A 12,657-nucleotide genomic window follows, 5' to 3' on the forward strand; every position below is an offset into this window, starting at 1 on the left:
ACACCATGTAATAATCTGGTTATAAAATACTTCTGCTGCCATATTGTGACTACTGTTAGAGAAGGACTCCTTCCATGTGGAGCTGCAACCAGTGGCAGCGATGCCCGGTCCTCTGAGCCCTGCTGGTACCACCGGCACCAGGATCTGGGTGGCACACAGTGCACATGGCACACCGCCCTCTAGCTCTAAGCACTGGCTGGTACCGGCTCTGCTGCCAGGACCTTTCTTTGTGCTCTTCTAGACAGAGATCTACGGCATCACAGCCAGAGGGGCGCGCGTGCACAAGGCTGCGCGTGCACGTGCGGAGCGGCGCTGAGGTCTCGGGCCGCAGACGTCAGTGCGCTATTGAATGGATTACTAGCGGCATGCGGGGCTTGGCAAGAAAGAGGCGCGCGCAGACACCGGGGAGCCCTCGAGGCATGCCCACTGGCTGTGTTCAGGCAGCCACGCGCCCCACGGCTCCAGGGAGTCTGTGTTAGGGCGACCTACCGCCGTGGGAGCTGTGCTTTATTTACATTCAGGTTCGTGTCTTTAAACTCCTCAATAAAGCACCAGGGCAAGCCTCTCCCTACAGCTTTCGATACCGCCCCCCAGCCGTGAGTACTGAAGCCACCTATGCCCCCCACCCGCACTGAACACTGCCTCGAAATCTAAATCTCCGCGTCTGTCCAGCAACCCTGCAGATCCACCCTTCCCCCTGCTCTCAAAATCCAAATCTGTTGCACCCCTTCACGTGCATCTGCACGCACCCAGCACCGCTGGCGCGGCTGTCACGTGCGCAGTGGCCCCGAGGACCCTGGGCGGGGGGACCTGTGCTGATGTTTCACACTCTCTCTGCTTTGGAGAGTGGCGGAGTCTGAATTCACCCCATCCCACCGGGAGATTCTGTCCCCTCCAATCGGATCAGAGAAATAGAGGACGAGAGCCCAGCCCGCTGTGCTGGGCCTGCATCTCTGCTCCCTGGGGGTGCTCTGACCTGGGAGACTTGCAGAAAACGAATTAGTAAGTGCATCATTCATCCAACCATCCAAGCACTGGTCCATTCATCTATTCATCCACCCATTCATCTATTTTCACAAGAAGCAGCTCATCCATCCACAAACCCACATGCACAAATTCGTTAATGATTGAAGAAGCACGCGATTAAAAGAAGACCTATTGGCTTTGACAAACTTTGGAGGGTGAGCCCCGTTGCAGCTGCTGGGATTGACCAGAGCCGTGAGTTCACTAGACCGCATGCATTATTTATTACCTCGACCAGCCTGACGGTGCTTGACACGTGGAGTCAATGAGTCAATCCCAATTAAATGGCGCATTCATTTCAGGGGCAGCAGCGCTTCACCTGCGGCCCTCAGGCGCAGAGTGATTGACAGCTCCTGCATCCCGGGTGAACAGAGTGATGCGGCCTAGGCAGTCATTCAGTATATCGATACAATGCTCACTAGGTTACATGCTTCAATGGCATAATTTTAGAGTCCAGCACGAACTGTGGGTTGTAAATCAACAGCCCTCTGTGATTGGGTTGCGAGGCGGACTCAATGGAGCTGAGATTGGTCATAATTAATTTCCACTGACCCTTTACCTTTATATATGTCCTTTCTTTCTGTCTGTCGAGTAATCAATCAACCATTCAGTGTGTCTTTACATACCGTAATTATTTCATGCACATCTGTCTGTCTGTCTGTCTATCTATCTATCTACCTATCTGATCTCTCCGTCCGTCCGTCCGTCCGTCCGTCCGTCCGTCCGTCCGTCCGTCCGTCCGTCCGTCCGTCCGTCCGTCCGTCCGTCCGTCCGTCCGTCCGTCCGTCCGTCCGTCCGTCCGTCCGTCCGTCCGTCCGTCCGTCCGTCCGTCCGTCCGTCCGTCTGTCTGTCTGTCTGTCTGTCTGTCTGTCTGTCTGTCTGTCTGTCTGTCTGTCTGTCTGTCTGTCTGTCTGTCTGTCTGTCTGTCTGTCTGTCTGTCTGTCTGTCTGTCTGTCTGTCTGTCTGTCTGTCTGTCTGTCTATCAATCTATCTATCTATCTATCTATCTGCCTATCTGATCTAGCTATCTATCTATCTATCTATCTATCTCTCAGCCTTTTTTGCATGTGCCTGGTGATGTCTGACTCTCTAGGTCTGGGTTCTTCCGAAGTCGGTCCTGGGGGGCCGGATCCATGCCAGATTTTTAGCATATCCCCAATTAGATAAATTTAGTTATCTTAAAAATCTGGCATGGATCCAGCCCTCCAGGACCGACTTTGGAGAACCCTGCCTTGCTCTCTGGCAGTAAGGGTGTGTCTCCATCTTTCAATCTGCCTTTGCCTTAAGATGTCTGTCCAGGTCCCCCTACCTGTGCACATTCTGAGTCCAAGTGCACATGTGATTATTCACTTTGGCCTTAGAGTAAATTCTTCACACCATATCTACAGCTGCCCAGAAACAATCAATCAAGGTTTTGTTGAGCGCACTTCTCACCTGTTGGGGTCTCAAGGCTCTGAGGGGAGGTTGTGAGCCAGTCCGATTGGGGTCACTCGAGGAGCCAGGTCTTGAGTTCTTTCATGAACTGGTGCAGTGTCGGGCTTCGCCGGAGGTGAAGGGGGAGATCGTTCTAGGTCTTGGCTGCGAGGTAGGAGAAGGACCTTCCACCCGCTCTGGTCCTGTGGATGTGTGGGACGGTGGCTAGGGAGCGGTCAGCTGAGCCGAGGTTTCTCTTGAGGGCATGGAAGGGGAGGTGGTCATTGAGGTATTGAGGTCCGATGTTGTGGAGGGCCTTGTAGACATGCGTGAGCAGCTCGAACATTACTCTTTTTTCGACGGGGAGCCAGTGGAGGTCACGGAGGTGTTGGGTGATGTGGTTGTGCCATGGGATATCGAGGATGGCTGCGGTGTTCTGGACGGTCTGGAGTTTGCAGAGGAGTTTTTTGTTGATTCTGGCATAGAGGGCGTTGCTGTAGTCCAGTCTACTGGTGATGTGGGCGTGAGCGACCATTCTCCTGGCATCGGAGGGGATCCACTTGAATGTTTATGTAGTATGCGGAGGGTGTTGAAGCATGCGGAGGGGACGGCGTTGATCTGGCGATTCATAGTGAGCGATGAGTCCAGTATGATGCCGAGGTTACATGCATAGTCTGTCTGAGTATGTGGGTTTCCGAGGGAGGGGGCCACCGGGTGTCGTTCCATGCAGAGGGGTGGAGCCGAGGATGAGGACTTCTGTTGTCTCTGAGTTGAGTTTCAGGCAGCTGCTTTGTCATCCAGGTTGCGACGGCTTTCATCCCTTCTTGGAGTTTTGCCTGGTGATGTCGGGTTCCTTGGTGAGGGGGAGGATGAGCTGGGTGTCATCAGAGTAAGAGACTATGTTGAGCCTGTGGTTTCTGACGATGGTTGCGAGGGGGTCCATGTAGACACTGAAGAGGGTGGGGCTGAGGGAGGATCCTTGGGGTACTCCACATCTGATCTCTGTAGGTTCTGGGAGGAACGGCAGGAGTCTTATTCCCTGTATTCTGTCCGTGAGGAATGAGCGTAACCAGTCTAGGGCCTTTCCTTGGATGACAGCGTCGTAGAATCTGGTGGCTAGTGTGTGGTGGAGACGGTGTCAAAGGCTGCTGATCGGTCTCGGAGGATGAAGGCTGCTGTTTGGCCTTGGTCAAGGAGGGCACGGATGTCGTCTGTGGTGGTGAGGAGGGCGGTCTCAGTCCTGTTGTCAGCACATCATAATTAAAAGCATCCACTTGCTTAGTCTACAATGCTCACTTACAGTCACTGTCACTGATCCCAGTGAGGCCGATAGTACAGACGAGCACTGCATATTCATGGTACCAGGGATTACTTTATAAAGGAGGAGGGTCACTGACTTATCAGTGGTTATATGAGTTAATAATGTTACACTAGTCCCGGTTTATAGACTTAATCGAAAAATGACCTTAACAAGACTATACATTCCAAAAGTGTGAGACTGCCAACAGTTACACAATAGTTGTATTTAATCTGATAACTCTATGGATGATTTTGATGATCTTTTGTACAGTCATACTAATTTACATCAACACGAGGAATATAGCACACAAAGTAGTTGTGATTATGTGGACATCTGTCGTAAAAGGAATTAGTTTTACTTGCAATTACTAGGTCCAGAAACATGTGTAATACAAATATATGTAATGACAGTCTATAATTGTGCCAAACAGCAGTGGGGCAAAATGTTTCGACCGCTTATACTAGCCAGGGTCTTCCTCAGGACTAGACTTCAGCACCAAGCTGCTTAGACAAGTCAAAATGCAATGACACGACTCACTGGCAGAACTGTGAGGACCCTTTTAATGAGTGCTGACAATGTCATTCATTATACTTCAGTACAAGGTTTTTTAACAAGGCAAGACTTGAGCGAGCACTGGGGTGCTCTACAAATTTTCACACAGGTAATAGCAATTATATTTCATTCTATAAGGTGCTCTATTTCTGTAGAGGACAAACACAGAACTAAAATAAGACTTAATGGTGGTTTGGCTGTGGCTTCACCATGTTAGCTGTGTGCTGCTTTTGCACCTGAAAGGAGGTAGTCAGACATACACAGGAGCATCATATTTGGGGAGTTCTGTATGTCAGAGCACTTTACATATCACTCTCATTTGAAATAAATGTATACCAAGGAAATCATTTGTGTGCAGGCTATCACTTAGAATGGCGTCTGGGATCAGGCAATCACACAAAAGGGCATGTTTTGTACCAGCAATCACACAGCATGTCGTCTATGTCCTGGCAGTCACACAGAATGGCATCTGAGATCAGGAAATCACACAAAAGGGCATAGATGTCCCAGTGAGCACACAGAATGTCATATGTGTCCAAGCAATCACACAGAATGGCATTTTAGCCCAGGCAATCACACAGAATGTCATATGTGTCCAAGCAATTACACAGAACAACGTGTGTGCCCAGGCAATCACACAGAATGTCATATGTGTTCTAGCAATCACACAGAATGTTCTCTGTGCCTAAGCAATCACACAGAATGGCATCTGTGTACAGGCAACCACACAGAATGTTACATACGTCTGGTGAACACACAGGACGGCAGCGGCAGGGGTCCTACGCAATCTCACAGGCGGTCACCTTTGTACAGGCAATCACACAAAACAGCAAATGTGCACAGGAAACAGGATAGGAGGCCACTTGAGTCTCGACAACCACAGTGAATGCTACACATGCCCAGGTAACTACACTGACTGCAGCGCTATATGTACCAGGCAATCACACACAATGATATCTGTGTCCATTCCATCATGCAAAATACCACATGGGTTGGGTACAATCACACTGAACCGTACCCAGGTAATCAAATAGAAAGCCGTGGGGGGGCCAGATGTTAACAGAAAATTGTACTTCTGACCAGGCAATTACATAGAAATCAAGTATGATAGGGGACGATACAGAACGTCTCGTGCACCCAGGCCGTGGCATACGACGTCACGTGCCTAGATAATCACACACGAGAAGGCAGGAGCTTCAGAGGCAATATTTGGAGCATGAGCACACGAATAATATGCAGTCCATGGCAAGATTCTCTAGCGGTTTATTTTGAAGTTGTTTCCCCTGCTCGACAATTCCTACCACGGACCTAATGATGCTGTCCTTACGGTGAACGCCGGTCCCTACCCGCGTGACAGGGAGCGCTGGAAGGTGTGGGATTACGTCATCGCCAGAAGCCCGCTGCAGCTGGAGCGCAAAACACAGCGATGAGGTCATCTCTGAGCTGAGTCACGTGACCGCGCTTGGGGATGGGGGACCTTAGTCACTCACACCTCTTGACAGAATTCAGCGCACTCAGTAAACAAACATCGGGACTCTGTTTATTTGAGCTGCTGTTCACATTATTCACAGGCGCCCTAGACATACGAGTGTGTCGTCTGTGACTTCCGGAATTTATATGGGTGAGTGTATGTCACACGCCTGAATTTCCTGCCTAAACCTACTTTTACTAAAATCGAGTAGGCAGATTACACACGTAGGGCGTGGAAATTGGTGGACTTTCAATCTATAATTTTTTTCTTATTTTTTTTATTTAAATAGAAAACAATTTCCGATGGGAAGTCTGCCTTCCCCTCACATCTCTTGTGAAGACAGGGGACTCTGATGTCCTGTCCCATGCTTTCTCCACAACCATCGTACTATTTATTTAGGTCTAGAGCTTGAAGTTCATGCGTGGTTTGGAAATGCTGTGCAAATGTCAATGATTGCCTATAAAATTACAAGTGGGCGCGCTCTGCTCACTTGCAAGGACCACTCCCCTGGGAGCACCGACTGAGTGTGGCTCACTTAGAGGAAAAAACTGCTCATCAGTGCAACTTTTGTACTCGTAAGTGACAGGCTGCGCGCAAGTCTAACAACCCTGACTTAGTGAGTCAAGATCGAATTCACAGAGTCTTCCACTTTTGTGCAAAAGTCTGACTTTTGCATGGAATTTGTTTTGAGTCAGGTCTTGCGAGTTTGTGTTCGTGAAAGGTGTTAGCTGGTGAGCTCTGGGGAAGGAAGGCCTTGGTGAGCTGAGGGAATGGTCATGGCATGAGCAGAGAGGGCATGTTCTGCAGTCCATCTCTGGAGGTGGCACTGTTAGTGGCCAAAGGATGTGTCCTCTAGCCCTCCTCAAGGCTTCTTTCCTTGGGTAGAGCAGTCTCTTGGCGACAGTGTCACCATGATTACCTTAGAGACTACAGCTGTCCCCAGGACTCGTCTGAGACCGGTAACACATTTTTTGCAGTCCGAACGAATCCGGACTAAGTCGTTAGATACATTTTTGGTGATGACTGGTGTACGCCAGATTTGATCTGGTTACCTGGAAGTAAAAGGCTCTTGTTACACAAATGAAATGACTCCAGATAAAGAGGGTACTCTTTAGCAATCATAGCATAGGCCACTCCCATCTCCCCGTCCAATTTTCTGACCTAAACATCTCCTCTGATCTCTGGCCAACATGCCATAGGTGGGAAATTCCTCACATTTCCATGGTTACAGAGCCTCATGAGACATACCCCAACTCTACCCGTGCCACGGACTTCGGTTACCAGCAGTGGTTTATCTCTCAACATACACTTTGCTTCATGGCATCTAATTGCAATTAACTGCAAATCACCATTCCAGAGTTAGCAAGTAACTGTGAGACCTGGAGACCATCATCTCTCGCCAGTAATGGTTGTTCATTGGAGATAACGCTAACAGCTCAACAGTTGCTGATTGGTGGACAATGGTCCCACTGCTGATGAAAATATTGACTGGGCCGAGCTCTGTGACAATTTGTGTGATACCCCCGCACCTGGTCTCGCATGACAGCACAACTGTCCTAAACACGCATTGATCCCATTTGCTAAGACTTTTCAGAGCGGCTTTGGGTCCACCCACAGAATATTTAGCTCTCATCTCAGGTTATTGATTGGTTATTTGGTGTATCACTCCACCGTCCAGAAAGTGCTCCCATTGCAATGCATGGGGGAATATGTTACACCTGAAAAGTACGCTCCATCTTCACACTATTCAATTCTTTATTTCCTTCACACATTCTGCAGCGAAAGCAATCCTTTTCATCTTCTTTTTTTTTATGAACGTATACGCATGTAATTAGGACAGGCTTAAATGTTATAAACAGCAAGTGTGCATGTAGCACATTGGTAAATGACTAGATTTAAATCTTGGCCCAGACCTATTTGCTTTGTCAATGCTTGTTTAAAATGTGCCCATCAGACTGCTTTGGGGCTCACTTCCTTCGATGCACAGTTGGTCAGGCCTGCACTAGCATCAGGAAAAAAAGCCTGACAGCTGCTTCATAGCCTCAAGGTGGAGCTCTTTGCTTCTGGGAACAAATCCCAAAAGGATGTCCCCAGCCCTGGGAAACCCAGAGGCGAGGAGCTGTCAGCGGGAAGGACACAAGCAAGGCCACACCAGGACATTCAGCAAACAAGCAGGCACCGGACACCACTGATAGAAACCCAACCAGAAACTACTGGTTACCTCCAAGGCTACCAGGGAGAAACAGAGGTCCAGGTGTGCGTCTGCTGACACAGCTGGCAGCCAGAAACGACTCTACGGCAACAAGCACAAGCATTGGTTGAGTATTTTGACGGTAGACCTCGCCATGCATTCTGGGACTTGTAGTATTCAAGGACCTCACTCTAATGTTTTTAAAGTGTGTGCGAGGGGGTGGCATGGTGTCACACAATCACTTTAAACTCATGCGGCTTTCAGTGAATTTTTGCAGACGGTGACTGCTCAGTAAATAGTGTTTTTAACTTGCCATGGCCTAAGCATCTTTCCGTGACATGGACTGAAAAATAACCTGTTTCATATACGTTGGACCAATTGTGCATCAAAAATGGTGCTATGGTAACTAAAGCACTATAAAAGGGACAAAAGAAGAATAACCAAACCTAAGCGGTAACGAAAGTAATGTGAAAACAGAATAAGCATTGGCAACGCCAATATGTTTGGCCTTGCCAAATGTGCAATTCTTTCATTTATTTTTGGAAAAATGTGCAGTATGCAAAAATGTGCAAAAACATCAAAACATCAAAACTGGAACCGAAGCTCTCTTCTGTTCTGGTATCTGTGCACACCGATAGTGAAAGACAACCATAGATGAAGTGGGCTGGCCCGTCACCCCTATCCCATGCTGCCTGCTATGGTGGGCAGAAGCAAAATGTGAATGACACTTGGACAGCCAATGGGTGAAGAGCGCGGGCCCAAAGCGCCTTTATGCGTCTGCCACTGCTTTTATTATGATTCTTTCAACAACAGGAGGCTAGCTAGACATACACACGAGACGAGAAAAAGGGACTAAGAAAACACAGCGAGGGAACTAACTGCTGAAACAACAACCATGGGGAAAAACTATTAGGAGGAAGGCACTGAGCGTCAGACAGGTGGAAAGAAAGATGAAAGGAAGCGGCGGAAACACAGCAAATTAAAGACTCAGTGAGAAAAGAAGAATGACAGTATGATAATATGAGAAATGACCAGTAAGGACAACAGCAAGTGACCGAATAAGAGGATAACTCGAGTAGAAAGAGTGGAAGACAAACGAGGAAAGAAGATACATGTGTCATTAAAGTTGTATCAAACGATGGAGTGGCGGGCGGGGCAGAGAGACCGAGACGTGTCAAGCTGTGGTTCTCCTGTACCCTCCATCCTCGCCTCGGGCTCCATGTCTGGCAGGAGATCTGGAGAGGAGCTAGCGTGATCCTCTGCAGGGGGACCGGCTCGGATCACACAAGGCCAGTCCTGGACAGCAGGCACCAGCCGCAGGGGTCAGGCGTCTCTCACAACAGCGTCAAATCCATACTGTCACAACAGCAATCACCCATGACCCTTTCACAAACTGCTCCCCTCCCCCCTGCTGCTGCACTGACATAGATTGCAAGCCTCTGGGGGTGGCATTCCGAGTGTATAGACAGTAATCGTTAGCTGTGGATGACTAATACCGTATATCCAAAGACATGCACATGCCACACACAGTGGTGCGCAAGTGCTGCGTGTGCGCGCATAAACAGCGCAAAGCCCCTTTAATCCTCAACAGACATCAGCCCGAGGGAGACAGTAGCATCACCCTTCAAGGGGGCAACGTTCGCTGTATACCTCCAGCGATGTTTGCAAACACACTTACAATGATGCTAACTCTATTGTTCTCTAGAAATAGAGGCGCGAGAGAGAGGCATTCAAACAGAAGTATAGACAGAGAGGGTTAACGAGAAAGACAAGGATGCTAAAGAGAAACAGAGTGGCACGCACACAAACACACAAAGGTAGAGTGGACGCACACAATTAGATGGACAGACATCAAGTTAGACAGACATGCATTGGTATTTCTCTCTACCACTCGCACATTAGATTGCTCTACCCCTCATTGTTGTCATTACGTTAACCCTTCGGGTCTACAGGGTTTTCTCTTCCTCAGATCCCTCCCTGGTCCCCCCAGTAATGCTCATTGTGTCTGTCCTCACCTTAGCCCCGGCGCCTGGCGTGCCGCTGCTTCTCGTCGCTGCCTCTGTCAGTGCTGAGGACAGCTCCCAGCATCAGCACCACTTCACCGGCTCTCTGCATTACATCACCTCTCAGCGCGCTGATTGGACGACGGCCGCCGGGCCTCCTGATTGGACAGCATCCGCCTAAGGAACAGGGCTTGCCTGAATACCTATTCTAACACAAGGCAGCCAAGAGGTGATGTCATCCAAAGAGCTCCCCTTCCTCGCTGAACGATTACAGCATTGGACACACATAGAATGGTGAACTATGGAATGAATGCAGCCGGAGAGAGAGAGAGAGAGAAAGCACGGTGAATCATAAAACATACAGAACCAAGGCTTCAGGTGCAGATGGCGGCTGCTGAGATGCATTTCAATGCATGCAAACACGAAATGCAAACACAAATATTCAGAGGTTGCCCTTTACTTCGTGGATTCGGTATCGCTCATCCGTATGATTAATTTAGGGTCTTTTTTTAATAATTGAAATCTTCGCTATTGATATAATGTATGTAAGTATTCACATCTACTCCATCCCATTGGCTTTTTTAAGTCAAAACATTAAATTTCAATAATGGTGAGGTTAATGCAATGCATCCTGCTAATTACTAATTTTCGACCAGCCATTTGTGGGACGACTGTAGCACATTATATAGTGTGGACAACAATAACCGGAAGAGGGGGGTCCTCAAACTCACCCTGGATACACAGGTCGAGACAGATGTCACAGAGACTGACAACATGTATAAAAGGACGCTACAGTCCTCAAAGACTCATCCTCGTCGCCATCTGAAGTAAGTACACATTTTATCTTTTATCTTAGTTATCTTTTATTAAGTCAAAGATTAACTGCATCCTCTGCTTACTGGCTAACAATCATCTAGTGAAGGCAACCTCGTCAACATTCCAAGGCTGCCTTCCTGTCAACATTCTGAACGTTACCACTGTGCATTAGAATGTGGGGGTGGCCGGAATGTACCATGTGATAAGTTATAACAACCCCCCTCTCATGGTATGGGAGCCCCAGCATCTCACGCCCCCTTTTCCCCTGCCTCCTTCCTGCTCCTGACACCACCTGCATCTTTGATAACCCTCCAGTTCCCCACTTCCTGACCCCATTGCTCCCCCCTTTCACTGTTGGTGCTCTTTTCTGCCCTCTCGTTGCCAGTCAAGCACTGTACCATCCTCCTTTCACTCCTCCCTCTATCCACCCCCACCTCCCATGGTGGCACAGCCCTATCAGTTCTTCCCATTTCCTCTCTGTGCAACACCATGGCCTTCCTTTAGTCTACTTGGTCTCCAGCTCTGTCTTTGCTTTGCACCATTCTTCTATTTCTATTCAAAGCTAAAAAGACACTGAGGACAGACTCTATCCCCTCATCTGTCCAGTATGGTCGTCCCCATGGCGGATGCAATACCGCTCACTGTCCAACTCTGTCCTGCTCTTCTGTTATGAATGTATAGTCATTGTTTAATATATATTAATGGAAGGTCAGGATCACCAGATCCTTCTGTTCTACCCATTCCGAACCTTCTGATTCGACCTGTTGCCACTTGAGCGCCAGAGATCATGTTAACCAGCTCCATGGTCTTCAATGCATCGATGCCTGAGGACCACAACAATCCTGCCGATTTCACAAAGATTCATGCAAAAGCAAAGTGTCCCTTCCCACACCCTTTCACAACCCTTGAGTTTTGAAAAAGCAGTCCTATGGCTAATTACTGGTGTTAGACTAATAATGCTAGCCTCTTGCAAACGGATTGACACTATGCCTATGACCTCACATGGCATCCCAAAGTCTACCTCTGACAGAGAGAGAGAGAAAGAGAAAGAGAGAGAGAGAGAGAGAGAATGAGTCCCGCTATGCAGGGGGGGGGGATGGGTACAATTTCCCCCTTTGAAAGTCAACGCTCCTTTCCTGGTACCCATTCCTTTTAACCAGTCTTCATATCTACTATTAAAGAGAGCGGCAGCCCGAAGACTTTGTCATACAGATTCTGCCATGATTTCTTAACCCTGCTCTGATCTCTACACTTCTCCATTCTCTTTCCTCTTTTTAGTCCTTAGGCCTTTGGGATGTAGTGTCACACCCTTACAGTCACATGCCTATGTTCTCTTTCTGCTACTTCCAATATGGCCTCCTTTGCCAAAACGCCGGGGCTTGCTGTGCATCCTGGTTTCTAATCACTGCCCTCTCTGCAACTTCTCTTTTAACTATTTTGACAGGGGTAAAAAAGGGCCATTTAAATGCAATTATACAACGGGCCCTATTCACAAAGGGATGTAAGTATTTTAAAAGTATTTTTCAGCCAACAATACTTCTATTTACGCCTGCAGGAAATTCACATGGAGCTGAGAGAGTAAATGGACTTAGAATAGGAGCCCAGGACTATACAGGGCCGTGGGTGGATGGTTGGGTCGTGGCAGCCCCGTCAGCTCTGAAAAAGCACCTTTGTCGAACCTACCGGAGAAGTGTCAGCGTGGCAGAATGGCCAGTACCACCCTGGTTTATAGTCATTCGAGCCCAGAAACCTGGGAAGTGCCAGCGGGGCAGAATGGCCAGTCCCACCCTGGTTTATAGTCATTCGAGCCCAGAAACCTGGGAAGTGCCAGCGTGGCAGAATGGCCAGTCCCCCCTGGTTTATAGTCATTCGAGCCCAGAAACCTGGG

The 12,657-nt window shown here is 48.5% G+C and overlaps 1 protein-coding gene across 6 annotated transcripts in view; it reads right to left on the reverse strand.

The window, feature by feature from the left end:
- The window catches only part of STMN4 (stathmin 4), a 28,387-nt gene extending 18,334 nt beyond the window's left edge, over window positions 1-10,053 (reverse strand). For all 6 annotated transcript variants that reach the window (XR_014962799.1, XM_085609409.1, XM_085609408.1 and 3 more), the window contains exon 1: window positions 9,966-10,053. The gene's annotated coding sequence lies outside the window, so the exon portion shown is untranslated. The remainder of the gene's footprint in view (window positions 1-9,965) is intronic.
- Window positions 10,054-12,657: the final 2,604 nt, after the last annotated feature.

The sequence above is a fragment of the Triturus cristatus genome, chromosome 6 (genome assembly GCF_964204655.1).
Source record: "Triturus cristatus chromosome 6, aTriCri1.1, whole genome shotgun sequence".
NCBI classification, from domain to species: domain Eukaryota; kingdom Metazoa; phylum Chordata; class Amphibia; order Caudata; family Salamandridae; genus Triturus; species Triturus cristatus.